This window comes from Diabrotica virgifera, chromosome 1 (genome assembly GCF_917563875.1).
Source record: "Diabrotica virgifera virgifera chromosome 1, PGI_DIABVI_V3a".
Taxonomy (NCBI): Eukaryota; Metazoa; Arthropoda; class Insecta; order Coleoptera; family Chrysomelidae; genus Diabrotica; species Diabrotica virgifera.
In genome coordinates, this window is record NC_065443.1 from 129,298,158 (window position 1) to 129,317,540 (window position 19,383).

The window sequence follows — 19,383 nt, forward strand, 5'->3', positions numbered from 1 at the left end:
TAGCCATAAAACTTACTAAATGTTAATACAAACATTTTAAATAGGTAATAGATAATTTTTAATAGGTAATTATAGAGGAACTCGAAACCATTAGACGTAATAAAAGCAGTCTACGAGATATGATAGGCATATCTTGGTAAAACACAATCAAAATAATGAAGGCAGTTATTACTATAAAAATGAAAACGCTACAGTTTGGATAAGATATTTGGCTTGCGTTTTGCCAATTATTCCTGCTAGTAGATCTAGGAGTCGTGCTATGTTTCTTAACTTGTCTAAATTTGGCTTTAGATCAGCATCCCAGCTGAAAAACCTGGTGAACAGGAACTGTTGGGCTACTTTAGAGCCCTTCTCCAATAAATTTCAGAAACGATTGGTTTTCAACCCTGTGGACATGTAGAACTTTACCGTTTTGTTGTTGTTAGTAGGGCCGTATTGTCTGCATAGAGCAAAAGTTGCTCTATGTAGACGCTGTTCGGAACTAGTATGTAACATTGTGGAACTCCAGCTTGTTGAGTGAAGGGTGCTGAGATTCTTCTTGTTCAGGTGCCATCTCCGCTACGGAGGTTGGCAATCATCATAGCTATTTTAATTTTTGAGACAGTAGCTCTAAATAGTTGTTTTGAGCTGCATCCAAACCATTCTCTCAGGTTCTTCAGCCATGATATTCGTCTTCTTCCGATGCTTCTTCTGCCATCTATCTTTCTTTGCATTATGAGTCGCAGGATGCCATACTTCTCGACCCACATCACATGTCCGAGATACTGTAGCTTTCTTTCTTTAATTATAAGTTCAACTTTACCTATTCTTCTCAGTACTTCATTGTTCGTAACTTTATCTACCCACAGGAAACCCTGATAATTCTTCTATAGGTTTACATTCCAAAGGCGTTAAGTCGTCTTATTGTCTCTAGATTTAACGTCTATGATTCCACTTCATAGTATAGTATATTGTATACGTAACATTTTGTTAGGCGTACTTTAAGAGCTAATGTTAAATTTTTGTTACATAGGGCCTTTTTCATTATCATAAAATTAGAACGTGCTTTTTCGATTCCGACTTTTATTATTGCAGTGTAGTCATTATTTTCTATTATGTGTTCCTAGGTAATACTTTCTTGCAATTTCGATCTGCTGGACCTCTACTACCAACTTTTTTTTTAGTATTATGGTTGTTTTTACTAATTTTCATAAACTTCGTCTTTTTAAAATTGAGATAGATCCCGTAGGTACTCCCTACTACACCTTACTATTTTACTCATGAGTCTTTCCAGGTGTTGTAAACTATCAGCTATTATTACTGTATCATCTGCATATCTGATGTTGTTAACTAAGACTTCATTTACTCTTATGCCGACTGTGTTATGTTCGTTTCTCGAATTACACCTTCATAATAAGCGTTAAATAATAGAGGTAACAGTATGCAGCCTTGCCTGACTCCTCCCGTTATTTCCATTTCTTTAATGAAGTGCTGAAATATGATCCTGTATTTTCAATCTTACGATTCTCTCAACCAGATAAGAAATATCTCTGTTCTATAGAAGATTGTCTAATATTAGTGAATTTTATTTTTCTCTTTTTTCCTCATTTTCAAAACAGTGACATGTAGTAAAAATATATTCTAAATTAGATACAGTTTCAAATTAAATTAAGGGGAGATAAGTTTGATAAGAATATATGTCCTAAATGTACAACTTCTAATCAATATTAACCTCACCCACATTCAATTACTAAATTTCTCCAACAGTTTAAAGTTATATTAAGCTATTAAAACGTAGCTCCGCTAGCTCTTCAACTAATGTAACCGTCGAATTATAGTCGGTTAACGAGCTCCGCAAAAACTAGCACCGAGAAAGCTCAATATGTGCGGTAAAGATGACCTACTTAGCGATAAATAAGGATGAGAGGGATAAATCATTAGATTTCGATAAAGGTTTCCGAAAGTCCTGGATGAAAGATAAGAGCAGAAAACATTGTACTAATTACTGGAAATGTTACGTGAGGAATTATCAGATATCCGCTTTTTCTGCGTAGTAACGAAAGTTTTTAAGACAAATCAAGATTTTAAGGGAGGTGAGATAATTGGATTAACTTCTGTAATTTTTTCAGAAAATAAAGATTGTGGTGTGATTTATATAGAAAGAAAAAATATGTCGTAATATGTAATATCTAGTCCTTTCTGAAACATTCATGCTAAAGATTGTCTAAGACTGAAACGTGCGCGATACGAGTACAGAATAATGGCCTCGTTAAAATTAATATACTGTTAAATAATTTCTATGGGAAGAATTTGAAAATAATTTTATGTCAAAGACCACGAGACCGTAGATTTTCATGACCCTATATATGGTCAAATTTTGTAAATAAAATAATTTAGCCGTAAGAAGTGTTTCGCGGAAGAGTAAAATTTTAGTGGTAAAGTTTCTACAAACGTTTTATAAATTGCAACAGAACGGACCACAACGGCTGTTTAGAAAGGTAATGTATACCGCGGTGGATTGAAAAATAGACAGTGCTTCCTAAATTATTTCCTAGAAAGAAATGATGGTAAACATTTTTGTTTAGTTTAGGACAGAGGTTTTTTTTAGATTGTAAATAAAAATAATTTTAATATCTCCTAGAAATTGACAAGAAATAAATTTTGTATACAATACTATTTGTTGTTAGGAAAAGAAAGTAGGGATATGCTGTGTGGAGGATGCTTGTGATTGGCTAGGAGACACAAGGAGACACAGGATTGCACAAGGTATCGAGCAGAGAGAAAACTAAGGAGAGATTTCGAGCGAGTGCTGTTGTTTGTTTGTAAAGCAGTTTGGACGAGAAGGATAGTCGCAGCATCCGAGGAGCACATGCGAGAGAAACGAGGACTACACAATCCAAGAGAAGAAGTAAAGAAGAGAAAAAAGGTTAGTCAGATTATTTGTGTAAAGGAGAGAGTTGTTTTAAATCATATACCATATTTTTCTATTTTTCATTGAACAGTTCTACAGCATCATTTAGTAATTCATAAATTCAAAGAAGTAATAAGTAATCTATTAAAAGGGTGAAAAGTAAATTTTGTTTTTTTATATAATGGTAAGAACAATCTAAAGAATTATTTAAATGAAAATTGTGTTAAAAAAGGAGATAGCAGAATTAAAGATTAATTTATTAGATAAGAAATAGAAACAAAATTGAGTTTTAGCATATATGTAAATCTTATATTTATGGTATATTGGATAAATAAATAATATTTTTAGAATTTATATGACATTGAGTATATTTATTTTCCCTGTTCTGTCCTGGATGAAGTAAGCAACTAGAGATACTAGAAGCCACAAACTAAAGGTAATACAGTCGAACCCGCTTATTAGAGTACCGCTTATAGGAATATCCCGGTTTATGGAATAAAAATTCGAGGTCCCGAAACGTTTCCATTTACTCCTTAATAAATTTATCCGTTTATTGGAACATGATTTAGTAAGATCGTACCGCTTTATAGAATATTCTTCAAGTCAACGAATACATTTTTACCTACAATTTCCTAAAAATTTAAATTATGTCTGGTATTATGAATTATCGACAAACGCGTCGAAGGCCTATAATGCTGTTTAATATATTTTTAGGGTTTGTCAAGTAATACAGTTAATTACTTTGTTATGAGTACGAATTCAATCTTTCGCTGACACAGGTCATAAAATAATTTCATCTGTCTGCAAATTTCTTTACAAATTGCCACCCATTTGCCTGTTATTAAAAATTTTTAGAAACAGCTAGTCGGCTATCCTAACCGCTCGTAGGTAAGAAGTTTTCTGGAGGGTCAATCCAATGGAAATTTTTCTAATTTTTATAATTTAGAGCAACAACTGATTAGTAGTTTATGCAACAAAAAAAAACAAGTACAAATTACCTATTATTTTTCAAGACAAAATAAGTAACTCTTTTATGTGTATTTTAATAGACAATATTTACATATCTATATATTGTATACATTTCATATTAATTCCTGTATGCATCCACATTGTATAATGCAATTTGGTTTTTAATAAATAAGTACCTAATAGTTACACTACTGTATTATTGACATAAAAAGACCTAAAACCATATTCACATACATGTTAACATAGTATGTACTATCATTACGTATATTCTGTACATTTATTTCGGCTAGCCACCAACGATCGGTTATTAGAATATCCCGGTTATAAGAATATTTTTGCTTGGCACGAAGGCTATTCCAATAAGCTGGTTCGACTGTACATTAATATAATTTAGCCCTGAGAATAAGTTTTATGGGAAAGTTTTATTTAATTTTGGTTTTTTTTTTTTTTTTTTATTAACAAAAATCGCATCAGCCAAATTGGCTATTAGCGAAACAATAGTGGTGAACAATAATTTTTATTACATTTGTGTTTTTATATATTGTATAAAATGTTAATTGCACTTAGGAACCTCTTTAAATTTGACATATTGCACTGTAGGCCTAAAATGTCACTCAGTTTGTTTGGTATATTGTACAATATGCGCTTTGGCGTTAATGCTGCGCAATTCTCCAATAAATGTTTGATTGTTAACTTTTCTTCACAGTTGTCACATCTTGGTTCTTGTTTGTAGGAAAACACATGACTATTAGTTAATCGCGTATGACCCAATCGGAGTCGCGTTAATATTACCTGGTCTCTCCGACTTGTTGGTAATGTTGGCCAGGGTTTTATCGATTTTTTAATTTCGCGTAGCTTGGCCGATGACACTTTCCACTTTTCTTCCCACATATACCGCACTTTACGTTTGACCGCCGCTTTCACATCCGCACTCGTAAATGTTTCCGTACACTCCGCACTATCACTAGTTGCAGCTTCTTTTGCAGCGTTGTCTGCCTCTTCATTTCCTTGAATTCCAATATGGGATGGTATCCAGAGGAATATGATAATTTTTCCATTCAGTTGAGCGGTATGAACTTCTTGTTTTATTTTGATGACCAAAGGATTAGATGGGTAGACATATTGGATTGACTGTACCGAACTTAGAGAGTCTGTGAGTATGATATATTTGGTATTACTGGACGCATTGACAGCAAGGGTGGCCTGGTATAGAGCGTATAATTCAGCAGAGTAAATAGAGTACTCTGAAGGGAGTTTGTATTTATTTGTTGATGTTGGGGTTATGACTGCAGCACCAGTGCCTTCATTTGATTTAGATGCATCGGTGTATACTTGTGTATACTCCTTGTAATTGCGGAGTATATCATTGAAGGCGGATTTGATTAACTGTGGGTTTGTTGAATGTTTATCGAAAGAAATGAGGTGTGTTAGGCACTGAGGGTTCTTTATTTGCCACGGAGGAATTGAGGACAGTTTGGAAGGAAAGCATTCTGGGAACGCATAGTTTATTTGATTTAAGTAGCTTCTAATTCTTGCGTAGAAGGGTTTGGCCGTTCTTGGTTTATTTATGAAGAGATTTGGGAACTTTTCTGTAAAACAATTTTGTATAGTAGGGTTTTTTGAGTTACACCTGATTTTCGCGGCGTATGCTACACTTAAATAAACTCTTCTGTCTTCTAAGGAGGGTTCTCCAACTTCACAATACAGGCTTTCGATTGGTGTTGTGCGAAAAGCTCCAGATATTATACGTAAAGCGAGATTGTGAAGACTGTCAAGTTTTTTCAGCAGCGTCTTAGCCGCTGTAGAATACACAGTAGACCCATAATCTAATTTTGATCTGATTAATGTTCTGTATAACATTAAAAGTGTTTGGCGATCCGCACCCCATTCTTTATTGGCCAGAGTTTTTAGAAGATTTAGTCGCTTGTGACAAGATAACATCAGATTTGTTATATGAAGTTTCCAGCTTAGGGTTTCTTCGAATGTCATGCCCAAGAACTTAATTGACGTTGCACGCTTTAGGTTTTCATCACATAGTCTTAGGTTGGGGATATTTGTGACGTTTCTCTTTGAAAACAGGATTGTACAATAAATATATTATACACGGCTCACTAAAATAATTAGTTACGCCCCTGTACTACTGATTACTTAAAATTCAAGTAGTATTTATGTAACCTTTCTGGAAACTCCAGGTTATTGTTGAGACTCGCATTTGAACCCCTCGCCGGGGCAGATCGTCAAAAGCTTCCTAACGAGAATCATCTCTAATCTATCGACGCTCCCGCTATTCGTAAAAAGGCCGCATTTTACCGGCTTTTTTTTGCTATCGTTTTATACCGCTCAGATAATTCAATCTGCTCAGTATTATCGACGATGATTTATTTAGCGTATTAGTGAGTGCCTTACAAATGAACCAAATGGATTATGGAATTCAATCAGAGCTCTGATGTGACACGTCATCAAGGAATAAAACTGTAAGTACTCTACATGTATGTGAACATAACTTATTAGTCGTGATACTGTATGCATTTTGAACCATATACCTCTCGTAGCAAATATTCTTTGTGCCATTTATGCAGATAATACTTTAAATTACATATGAAAAATCGTTATCTACTCTTAACCAGCTTACCTATGGGAATATACTCTATAACCGTACAATAAGTATAGGTTACTATTGTTAAGGATACTTTACGTATTGCCTAAACATTTCTGTTCCATCGAGCCGTATCATATTAATTATTTATTAATTAAATCCTCAAGGTCCTTCGTATTTGCATATTTTGATAATCTCTATTCTGAGAATAACGGTTTTTCATTTATAGTGTCTTTCTGTTGCATTTGGAAATTTCCAAGCCACGCCGCCCCGGCACAAAAATAAAATATTCCTCTCTTTCTGCACTCAAATTCTCAGTATTTAACCCAGCACGTCTCTACAATAGCTGGTAGGTTGTTAAGCCCGGTCTACACGTGCAATTTCAGAAACTACTTGCTTTGTTCAAATAAAGGAGTCGTTTTGTTTGTATGAAAAAATATTTGCATATATTACATTATTTTATTTTCGTAAATATATTTTTCTGTTTATAGTATACAAAAAGTGTACTCATTTCTTGGCTGATAGTACGGGTGTTATAATTTTAACATTGTTTGTTCAACCTTTTGATTTAAATTAAATTTATAATTTTGAATCCGATTAAGCCTGGTTCACAGGTTACAAAAATTATTAAAAATAATTTTGTTTTCTTGCATAAATTGTAAGTTTTTGCTACATTTAGCTTCGCTTAAGCTCATTTTACACTTCTAGAAAACTATAGAAAATAAATAATTGTTTTTTCCTTCAATTTAATTAATTTAAATACTTGTTAAGGGTGTCTCACACTTGCTGAAAAATACCCATTTTGGAAAATTGCATATATTTTGAAATTTTATAGTTTTGCATTTCATATACTAATCTGCGCTCATACAGGGTGATACTATTAAGCCAATCTCACACTATTAAACGTGTAATATATAATATGTTGTACATATTCTCTCATTTTCGCATCGATTTATAGGTTTAGACATTTGCAAATAATCTATCTAATCTCACATTCTCGCAACATGGCTGACCGATCAAAATATAACCGACAGAGGCTCACCGCAAAACTTGATATAACCAAGTTGGCTGATTCGGTTCCCACAACTCTTAATTCTCTAAACAAATATAAAATTCGTGAAATAATTTCACAACTCAAACATTCTTACGGACTTTTCCGCGATGCTCAAAATGTGCTGGAGACGATCCCCGAGGAACCTACCCCCTCTACTGATTCCTCTGTGGTTTTTGATAAATATTTGGATACAATTTCTCTATTGGAAGAAAGGTTAGAGGTCATTGAAAGTTCTAATGTGACTGCTACCCCCTCCCTCCAATTTGACCCTAATTCTTCTCTAACCTCACAGTCTATGGCTAGGCAACGAACAGTAAACCTCCCTCGTATTCAGTTAAAACCATTTAGTGGCTTAGTTACTGAATACAATTCATTCATTGAGACCTTTGATACAATAATAGGATCTGATACTACATTAAGTGATCTGGAAAAACTCATTTACCTCAAAAGTTTTCTAACTTCCGAGCCTTTGACGCTTCTCGAGCATATCCCACTCACAGGTGACAATTACAAAATAGCCCGGGATAACCTGACACAAAGGTACGCCAACTCTAAATCGCTTATCAAAACTCTCATCTCTCAAATTCTTGATGCGCCTCCTATTTCTGGAAACGCAAATCACTCACAATTAAGAAATTTTCATACGGTCATGTCAAATAATTTCAAGGCCCTATTGAACTTGAATAGGCCCCCTTCAGATCTCTTGCATTTACTTCTCATACATATCGCTACTCAGAAACTCGACGCACCTACCATTAGGGCTCTTGAGTTCCAATCCGGTGGTAGCCAAGCTACCCCTGATTTTGTCCATTTTCTAGGGGAAATCGAGACACGCGTTGTTCATCTTGAGAATATTCAATCTCAATCAAAACCAAAATCGACTACTACTTCCAGACACTCTTTACACCTAGCCTCAGACACTTCTACCAGTAACCTTTCGCCTCGCTTAGGTCCTAAGAAATGTTCCTATTGCAACGACTCTCACTCGATCTACTCTTGTCCTCAGTTCAAGCAGTTGAATTCTAAAGAACGTTTTAGTTTTGTCAAACAAAATAAATTTTGTATTAATTGTCTTGGGTCTCACATGCTCGATCAGTGTAAATCCAAATTCTCTTGCATAGTTTGTAAATCTCGTCATCACACGTTGCTCCATTTCGACAAAACGGGTCATAGTAACCCTTCCGCGGCTGTTGGCCAACACAACTCAAATAATCATAATAAAACCGCTATCTCAAATAACTCCCATACACAGGGTAATTCACAACAGGGGCCCTCACATGCTAGAGCTCCTGAAACGGAAGTTAATCTTCAAAATTCGACTCCACATTCAATGGCTCTATCTGCAGCCTCGCTTGATAATCATTTGGTGTTATTAAGCACACTCCAGGTCTATCTTGTCGCTCCTAGCGGCAAGAGGGTCTTCGCAAAGGCACTTTTAGACTCGGCCTCACAGGTTTCATTTATTAGTGCTGACCTCGTAAAGGAACTGTCACTCACCACTAGAGATGGAAAATTACGGATCAATGGAATTAACTCCACCTCATCCTCGTCTCAATCTATTGTAGATACAACAATTTTCGCTGTCGCTAACGACGTTCCTTTTGACATCTCGTGCTCTGTACTCCCAAAGATAACAAATCCGCTTCCTCAAATTTCTATTTCGGCGAGCAAACTAAACATACCCTCAGAGATACCATTAGGTGATCCGATGTTCCATGTAACATCCCCAATTGGTATCCTGCTCGGTGCAGACCTGTATAACGATATCATTCAACCTGAAATAATTCGTTTGGGAAAAGGTCTTCCCGTTCTTCAACGCACTCTACTCGGGTACACGATATCAGGGTCAGTTCCAGACTTTGCTCTTAAGTCGAAAAATACTAAAAAGGCTTTGGAATTTTATTCAAACTCTCTCGTTACTTGTTGTTCTCATAACACTCCTTCCGCCGTAAATGAGCCGGTAGTGTCCAACGAGGAACTATCCGATCATTTACAAAAATTCTGGGAGCTGGAAGAAGCCGCTCCTCAGAACACCGATCTCATTAAAGATCACCCCGCTGAAATTAATTTTGTAAAACATGTTAATGTTCTCCCCAATGGACGATATGAGTCCACACTCAATCTCAAACTCCCTATCGAAGATATAGACATGGGAAATTCGTTTCTCTCGGCAAAAAGACGTTTTCTCAGTCTCGAGAAACGTTTTCAACTCAACCCTGATTTATTGGAAAAATATCAGGACATTATATCGGAATATCTCAATAACGGACAAATAATTCAAGTGCCGTTAAAAATGCTAAATGACTCAGGTAAACCTAATTACTTTCTCCCTCACTTTCCCGTTTTCAAATCCAACTCTACTACTTCCACTCGTATAGTTTTCGATCCAAACAATAAATCGTCTACGGGAATCTCCCTCAGTGACGTCATAGACAAAGGTTATGTCGTCCAACATGAACTTTTTGACATTCTCGCTAAGTTTCGTCAGTTTAAATTCGCACTAGTAGGCGACATCAAGGCTATGTTCCTACAAATCGCCATTTGTCCCACTGAAACATTTCTGTTAAATTTTCTCTTTAGGGACAATATTCAGCAGCCTTTACGGTGCTATCAATTTCAAAGATTACCCTTCGGGCTCCCAAGTAGCCCATTTATCGCTCAAAGAGTTATCAAGCACATCGCTGACAACAACAAACATACCCACGAACTTGCTACTAGTGTTCTGCAAGAATCTATCTATATGGATGACCTGATCAGCGGTGCTGACAGTCTTCATGAATTAAGTTGTCTTTTCGAACAATTAACTTCTTTGCTAGAAACCCATGGTTTCCTCCTCCACAAGTGGAACTGCAGTTCTTCAGAATTTCTGTCTCAACACAATTTAAATCCCGTCTCTGAAGTCAGTCTTAACTTCACGGGATCTGATAAAGTCTTAGGCATATTCTGGGATTCAGAACGCGACCACTTTTCGTTTAAAACTCCTATCTTCAAATTGGCTAATGTTGTTACTAAACGTACTATTCTCTCCTACATTGCTACTTTGTATGACCCGCTAGGATGGTTATCCCCTGTCCTTGTGAACGCTAAGCTCTTGATACAGGAAATATGGTCCCAGAAATTGGACTGGGATCAACCCATTGACTCACCCATCATTATGAAAAATTGGCAAAACCTCTTATCGACATTCAAAACTATAGAAGAGGTCAAGGTACCTCGATGCTTACTTTTACAAAAGAAAGTTGTTGATGTTCAATTAATTATTTTCACCGACGCATCGGAAAAAATATACAGCACTTGTGTGTATCTCAAAGCGACATACTCAGACTTTTCTGTATCGTCGCGGCTTATCGCTTCTAAAAACAAAATTTCTCCGCTAAAAAATAAACTCACCATCCCCAAATTGGAACTTTGTGGAATAGTGTTGGGAGTCACTCTGGCTCATAGACTTTTTCACATCTTCAAGAAAAATTTGAGTATATCTTCATCTCATCTCTTTGCTGACTCTACAATTGCCTTGTCTTGGATACTTTCTAAAAAACACATTTGGAACATTTTTGTACAAAACAGAATTCAAAAGGTCAATTCCTTGTTGGAAACTTTTCCTTGTGATTTCCATTTCGTCAGAAGTCACGAAAACATCGCTGACCCCGCTTCCAGAGGGATAAATGTCTTTGATAATCCCCAGACCACCGAAGACTGGTTATGCGGACCTAGCTTTATTAGAGACAATCCCATCGATTTTTCTCTTCATCAAATTCCTCATTTTCAGGATGATCTTCCTGAATTAAGGAAGTTAGTTGTCTCAAACATAGCAACAAATCACGAACTCAACGACACCTTTGAAAATCTATTCGCTAAATCTTCTTCTTTTCGTAAAATTCAAAGAATTGTCGCTTATCTTTTTAGATTCATCAGTAATATTAAAAAGAAAATAAATAACTCTCCACGAGATACGGATATATTGACGCCACCCGAAATGGAGATCGCTGATCACGCGATCATCAGGTATATCCAAAGTATCTACTTTAAAAAAGAGATTCTTGAATTGAAAAATGCTAAACTCGTGACCAATAAAGCCATTCGTAAACTCAACCCCTTCCTACAACATAATGATGGGCTGATTCGTGTGGGAGGACGTCTCCGACACGCCCCCATATCGTATAATCAAAAACACCCCATTCTACTTCCTTCTAAATGTCGAGTTGTAGAACTAATCTTGACTCAAGCTCATCATAAGTTATTACATTCAGGCGCGCAAACAGTACTTTCGTATGTCAAAATGAAGTACTGGCCAATTGACGGATTAAGACAGATTAAACGCTTAATTCGTAAGTGTGTAAACTGTTTCCGATTCATGACACCCAATTCTGTTCAACAGATGGCAGATATGCATCCCGATCGTGTACTCCCCACTAGACCCTTCCAAGTCGTCTCAGTGGACTATGGGGGGTTCTTCTTAATTAAGTCCTCACATTTGAGGAAGGCACCGCTTTACAAAGCATACGTAGCCTATTTCATTTGCATGAGCACTAAATGTGTTCATATCGAACTCGTCACAGGATTAAGCGCAGAAGCCTATATTCTTACTCTGAAAAGGTTTATTGCCAGAAGATCCACGCCCAGTATTATTTGGAGCGACAATGCCACAAATTTCCATGGGGCAAAAAATGAAATGCGCGAATTCTATGATTTTTTCTTAAATCAAAATAATTCGGAACAGATTAAGGAATTCTGTACTCAAAACTCCATAACTTTCAAGATGGGTGTTCCCCGCAACCCCCATCAATTCGGCCTCCATGAGGTAGGAATAAAGAGTGTGAAGTATCACCTCTATCGAATTATAGGAAATTCCCACTTCACCTTTGAAGTGTTTAACACAGTATTATGCCAAATCGAGGCTATTCTAAATTCGAGACCCATCACTAGGATGTCGTCTGACGCCAATGACTTCGCTTTCCTATCTCCAGCTCACTTCTTAGTTCAAAGAAGTTTAACCGCGCCCCCTGAACCAAGTGTTTCAGAGATACCTGAAAATAGGTTGAATCTTTTTCAGCGTATTAGTAAAATTCAACAGCAATTTTGGAAATTGTGGAAAAAAGACTATCTTTGCCTCCTGCAGCAAAGAAATAAATGGACCGACCCTACTGACCCTGTCAAGATCGGGGATTTGGTTCTGTTGAAGGAGGATGGTACTCCTCCACTCTTATGGCCAACTGCCAGGGTAATAGATGTATTGCCTGGTAAGGATGGTCTAGTTCGTACTGTCAAGATTCACACTACTCACGGTGATTTTCTTCGTGGTATTACGAAAATCGCTGTGATTCCCCTGGAAGATTAAAATCTATCCCTAGGGGGAAAACTTATCGTTTTCCTCCATTTTATCGTTGTTACCCCTTGTGTATATAAACTCTAATTTCTTCAAACATTTCTTATCGTTGTGCACATCTTTGCCAATCCCCTCTCTTCGAGGTGATATAGGCCATCTCTCTCGCCTGTCGCCCCCGGCAATATGTACAATAAATATATTATACACGGCTCACTAAAATAATTAGTTACGCCCCTGTACTACTGATTACTTAAAATTCAAGTAGTATTTATGTAACCTTTCTGGAAACTCCAGGTTATTGTTGAGACTCGCATTTGAACCCCTCGCCGGGGCAGATCGTCAAAAGCTTCCTAACGAGAATCATCTCTAATCTATCGACGCTCCCGCTATTCGTAAAAAGGCCGCATTTTACCGGCTTTTTTTTGCTATCGTTTTATACCGCTCAGATAATTCAATCTGCTCAGTATTATCGACGATGATTTATTTAGCGTATTAGTGAGTGCCTTACAAATGAACCAAATGGATTATGGAATTCAATCAGAGCTCTGATGTGACACGTCATCAAGGAATAAAACTGTAAGTACTCTACATGTATGTGAACATAACTTATTAGTCGTGATACTGTATGCATTTTGAACCATATACCTCTCGTAGCAAATATTCTTTGTGCCATTTATGCAGATAATACTTTAAATTACATATGAAAAATCGTTATCTACTCTTAACCAGCTTACCTATGGGAATATACTCTATAACCGTACAATAAGTATAGGTTACTATTGTTAAGGATACTTTACGTATTGCCTAAACAAGGATGAAGCGAGTTTTTTCAGCGGAAAAACAGAAACCTGTTTTTTGTGACCAGATTTCTAAGTCTTGTATAAAGTTCTGTGTATGACGAAATATATTTTGTATATTTTTACCTTTGCAGAAAACTACAAGATCATCTGCGTAGACTCGTGCCTTTACAGGCGATTTTAGGTTTTTGAGGATATCATTGATTGCCACTATGAAGAGAGTAGGACTTATAACCGAGCCTTGAGGGATACCATTTTCTGGATACATTATATCTGATGTTATGTTATTTGTCCTAACTCTGAAAGTTCTATTTTGAAGGAAATTTTTAATAAAGAATAGGCTGTGACCTTGAATGTTCCAACTATGTAATTTTTTTATTATATAGTCGTGCCAGGCTGTATCGAAAGCTCTTGATATGTCAAAGAAAACCGCTAGACATTTACCCCCTAGTGCGAATGCTTCAGAAATGTCACTCTCCAAATCTATGATATCTATAGTTGACCTTTGGTCTCTAAAACCACTTTGTTCTGGAATAATCAAATCTTGTCTCTCCAAGTGCCATCTTAGTCTATTGTTAATAATCTTTTCTAGTAACTTACACATGGCGCATGTTAAAGATATCGGTCTGTATGACTCGGGACTTGTCTTAATACTATTAGGTTTTTGTATAGGTATTACTATGGATTCATGCCATTTTTCAGGAAATTTGTGTTGAAGCCAAATAATGTTAAACAGATCTAGAAGTTGTTTGTGAGCGCTCGCTGGAAGGTGTTTAATAAAAATACTAGGAATATCGTCCGGGCCAGCGCTAGTTTCTTTAATATTTGATAATGCTTCCGTATACTCTAATTGAGAAATGGGTAAATTTAACGGTTCATCTGTGTTAGGAGTAATGCTAATTTTCTTATTTTCTTCATGTTGTTTGTAATTAATGAAAGATTTTTTATAATTAATATTACTGGATCGGTTTTTGTATGTGTTAGCAAGGATTTTAGCAATCTCAGTATTACTAGTAACTGCCTTTCCATTTCTCTCGAGGCTTTTGATATTCTGATTGCTGTTTAATCCAGATATTCTTCTGACTTTGTTCCATACTTCAGTCATGGGAGTGTTTGCATTTAACGTTGATACATATTGAGTCCATGACTGGCGTTTGGCATTTCTAGTTGTCTTCTTGGCTATTGCACGTTGTTTTGTATATTCAATTTTATTCTCGAGAGTCTTGTAGCGCTTGTATTTGTTAAAAGCTCTTTTGCTAGATTCGACTGCTGTTTTGCCTTCATGGTTCCACCATGGGACGGGGTTGCGTTGTTTTATGTATGAAGTTTTTCCTACTGCTCTTTCTGCTGCTTCTGTGATAATGGTAACAATGTTCTTAAGGGTCTCGTCTATATTTGAGGTGCTTTTAAATGTGGTCATACTGCTTTCGACTAAATTTGAAAAAAGATTCCAGTTAGGTTTTTTTAAATTCCATTTTGGGGTAAATGTCCGTCCACGTTGGTTTTTGTTGTTATGAATAAAAATTGGGTAGTGATCACTGTTATACAAGAAATCCAGCCTATCCCAGGTGAGCTGTGGGGTCAGACCTGGTTCGCATATCGTAAGGTCTATACATGAAGATTCACCGTTCTGTATATTAAATCTAGTGGGTCTGCCGTCGTTTAAGACTGAAAGGTTGGACTGTTCAAATATCTCTTCCAGCAATCTTCCTCTGGTATTTATAGTAGAAGAGCCCCATGAAAAGTTGTGAGCATTAAAATCGCCCAAAATAAGCCTGGGTTGGGGAATTTGTTGTAAGAGTTCAGTTAATGCTTCTGAGTCTACTTGCGTTGATGAAGGTAAGTATAAGTTACAAACGTAGATATTTGGACTCGAGTTAACTTTAATGCAAATTGCTTCTAGATTAGTTTGGAGAGGAACTACTGTAGTTTCAATTGACTTTTTTACAAAGATAGCTACTCCACCACTGGCTTTATCTTGGTTAGTTCTGTTTTTGCAGTAATTTTTAAATTTTTTTAAAGCTTGTATGTTTTCATTTTTGAAATTAGTCTCCTGAAGACAAATTATATCTGGATTGTGTCTGGATAGAATTATTTGGAGCATTGGAAGGTTATTATAGAAACCGTTAATGTTCCACTGCAAAATTGATGAGAAGTCCATTTATAATAAATAAAACTGAAATTTGGGATTGTCACAGAAGTTCATGACTCTATTCTTGAGAAAACTCACTTTCAGTCTCTGATGCCTCAGTATCCGAGTAAGCCATCTGTAAATGCTTCAATAGTTTCTTTCTAATTTTTGTACATCTAGCTTTAATCGATCTTTGTTTAAAATACGGGTATATTGCTGTTAGCATTTTCACTAAAGCTTCAAATTCGCTAGTGTAGTTTTTTATGATGCTGACTGGGTCCTGTGCACCATAAACATTTTCAAATAGATCGGATATTTGATCAAAATCAAGAACAAATGAAGGGTTTTGCTCTGAGATGAATGCCTTGGTTGGTTCCATGAGTACGTGAGTTGGAGTCTTTCCCTTACTTTTCTTTGGTTTTTTAGCTGGAGCAACATTAGGTTTAACAAATGGTTCAAGACTTTGGTTTTCTGAATTATCATCTTGCGCTAGAGGAGGTGTAACAATGTCATCCAAACTGCGTTTTGAGCTATTTTGTGTGGACTGGGTTGTATCTATATTGATAATTGGTTGTGAGGTTGGAGTTTTTGAGGGGTTGGTTGAAAGTATTTCGGAAGGTATGGGTTGCGAAGATGATTGGGAGTGGGGGTTTTGGTTATAATTTTCAGAAACTGATTCTTGGATTGTTTTGCAATTTGCTGCAGTGTGGCCTGGCCTTTTACATGAAAAACAGATCAAGGAATCTTGTGCAAAATAAATTCTATAGTTGGTGTTATCATAATTCATTAATATGGATTCAGGTATTGGGGCAAGCGGTGGTGTGATAAAGATTTGTCGTCTAAAACTATAAATGTGGTTGAATTCCGGCAAACCGGCGCTTATCTTGAGAAATGACATGGGAGACATGGGTTGAAGGCCCAATTTTTCAATTTCTTGAATTAATACAGCATGCGGTATGGAGGGACAAGCGTTTGACAGAATTAGCCTTTGTGATGGAGTGATTAGTTTGCGTGCTTGGACTTTTTGGTTATTAATTTCTATGGATCCTCCATAATTATTCATGAAATTTTCAACAACATTTTTGTTTGCAAGGTACATACACACTCTGTTGTTAGAAAGCCTTGAGGAAAATAGGATATTTTTGGGCTCGATCAACTTTCCTAGTGAAATCAGATAATCTTGAAGTTTAAGGTTTTCAATGGATGGGAATACAATGGCTTGTTCTTTTGTTGGAAATTGTTGTTCAATCAAAGCAGTAGAATAAGTTTTAGTAGTGTTTTCCATTTGGGCGCTCCTGTAGTCAGAAGTCCCGGCAGTCGGATTTGACATATTTTATTTATTATTCAAAACTAAGTAAATCCTGAAATACGGACCTGTCTTACAACAGGTGATTTTATCATGTCGTTATAGATAACGAATAAACGTGTTTAGGGTTTTTTGTATCAAACCGACTTCTGATAAATAATAAATTCCAGTGAAATAACTTGGCTTTATATAATTTTAAAGAGTACTTACGTACAATAATTGAACGCACTATAATACACTTATATATGCGAAAATAAAAATTTTTTACTCATTAGCTACTATCTAAAATAACTATTTTGTTTGGAGCTGACAAATACGCACCAACTAGTATACCTGCCAGTAATTTTGGTTTTGTTTCCATAAGTAATCATTAAAATAATTAGTTAATTAATCGAAATAAGAATATGCTAATCAATCTCATATCAGAGAGAAAATACAGAGCATAAAAATACATTGTAAATTAGGATTCGGGATTGCTACTATTAGCATTTAACGTGTCTTGGTTTGTTTATTTCTTCTGCATCTTGATTGTAAATTTAGGATAGTATCATTATATCAAAAAGTAAAAATGCTAATATAAGTATTAGTACGTTCGTTAACGGTAAAATATTGCAAGACCTCTAAATTCTAAAGAACCACTCCGATTTAGAAGACATTTTGCAAATAAGCTTATCTTATCCTTCTCTTCAAAAGTGATATGACTACAATGTGTGCTTTTTATTTTTAAGGGGTGAAAACTACCCTTTTTTACAAAAAATTAAAAACAGCCGATATAAGCGCTATTTAAATCTAAATTATGTGTAGGTACGTTAAATAGTATGTTAAATATAGGAATTTGATTGTTTCTCATATTGAAATGTATTTTATAGTTTATAACTATTTTTAAACCCTTAAAAACTACCCTCTAAATAAAAATTTGTATAAAAAATATTTTGTAACTTTAAATTATGTAATGATGTATTTTGTAGTGATCTAAACTTTATTTTATGTTTGCAATTTAGTTTATTAAGTATTTAATATTTTCAACCCTTATAAATTACCCCTACAAATAGATTTATTAGATCATTCATTCACTCACGGTAAAATATTGCAAAACCTGTGAATTTTAAACAACCGCTTGGGTTGACATGAAATTTGGCATTCACATAGCTAATAAGTTAAGGAAAAAAGTGATATAGTACCGATGTGTACTTTTGCCCTGGGGGTGAGTTTCACCCCTTCTCGGGGGTGAAAAAATATAGGTCCAAAATAAGTCCGAAAATGGATAAACTGACTAATTCTAAGCAAATTTTGTTCTATAAAGTTTTTTCACTAAGCCAATACTTTTCGAGTTATTTGCGAGTGAATATGTTCATTTTTCAACAAAAGAACCACGTTGTTAGACGGTTTTTATGCAAATAACTCAAAAAGTAAGCATTTTATCGAAAAACTATTCCGAGCAGAAATATAGATTATGAAAAACTGAAAAAATCTGTGCATGTATGAAGTTTGGAGACCTAGTAGAACCAGAGTCGTAGCTAATGAAGTTCCAAGATACGGGGTGTTGAGATTTCTCTTACAAAGTGAAGATTTATTGATTGCTCTAAAACCGGTTGAGATATGCAAATGAAATTTGGTGGGTTTTAAGAGGTAGTTATTACGCATTTATTGACAGACTTACTATTAAGAATTTTATATTCACCATTGGCGCGCATACGGGTACTAGTCTGAATTAAAAAAAAAAATAGTACGCCACTGAGGTATTTCAAATTAAAAAGCATTTTTGAGTTACTTATTTAATTTATGACAGAAAATATATCTTTCCTTTTTTTCATGCGATGCGCCTTTTTCATTAAAAAAAAAATAAAATACTTATATCAACGCTTAAAAATATTCGACATAAGTTTCAATATGGTTTTTAACGATAACTTCTGTAATTTTCAAGATATTTCATTGTTCTAAAGCTTATTTTATGGGGAATTGTAAGTGCTAAAAGTATTCAGAAGCTTGGCTTTCTCTAGGTCTTTGATTTTTAAAGCATGCGATTCAAAGAGCTTAGAAAACTGCTTCTCACACTTACGTGCAAACTTGAAATATAAATATCTCACTCAGTGTTTACCATAGAGACACTGGAAAACCTGAATAAGTTTTAGTATAAAAAATACTACATTTTAGTATTGATATATATTTTTCAGATTTCTTTTAGTTTTCAAGTAATTTTGAAAAAATGGAAAACATTTATAAAATATCAAAAAACAATTTAATACCAAATTGAAATTTTTTTCAAACCTAAGCACTTTAAACTGGTTAAAATCTCAGAACGCGTAGTCAGGCT

General features: G+C 35.4%; 1 protein-coding gene across 2 annotated transcripts in view; it reads right to left on the reverse strand.

Annotated features, from left to right (window-relative positions):
• Nucleotides 1-19,383, reverse strand: part of LOC114332030 (transient receptor potential-gamma protein) — a 673,697-nt gene that overhangs the window by 386,218 nt on the left and 268,096 nt on the right. The gene's annotated exons all lie outside the window — the stretch shown is intronic.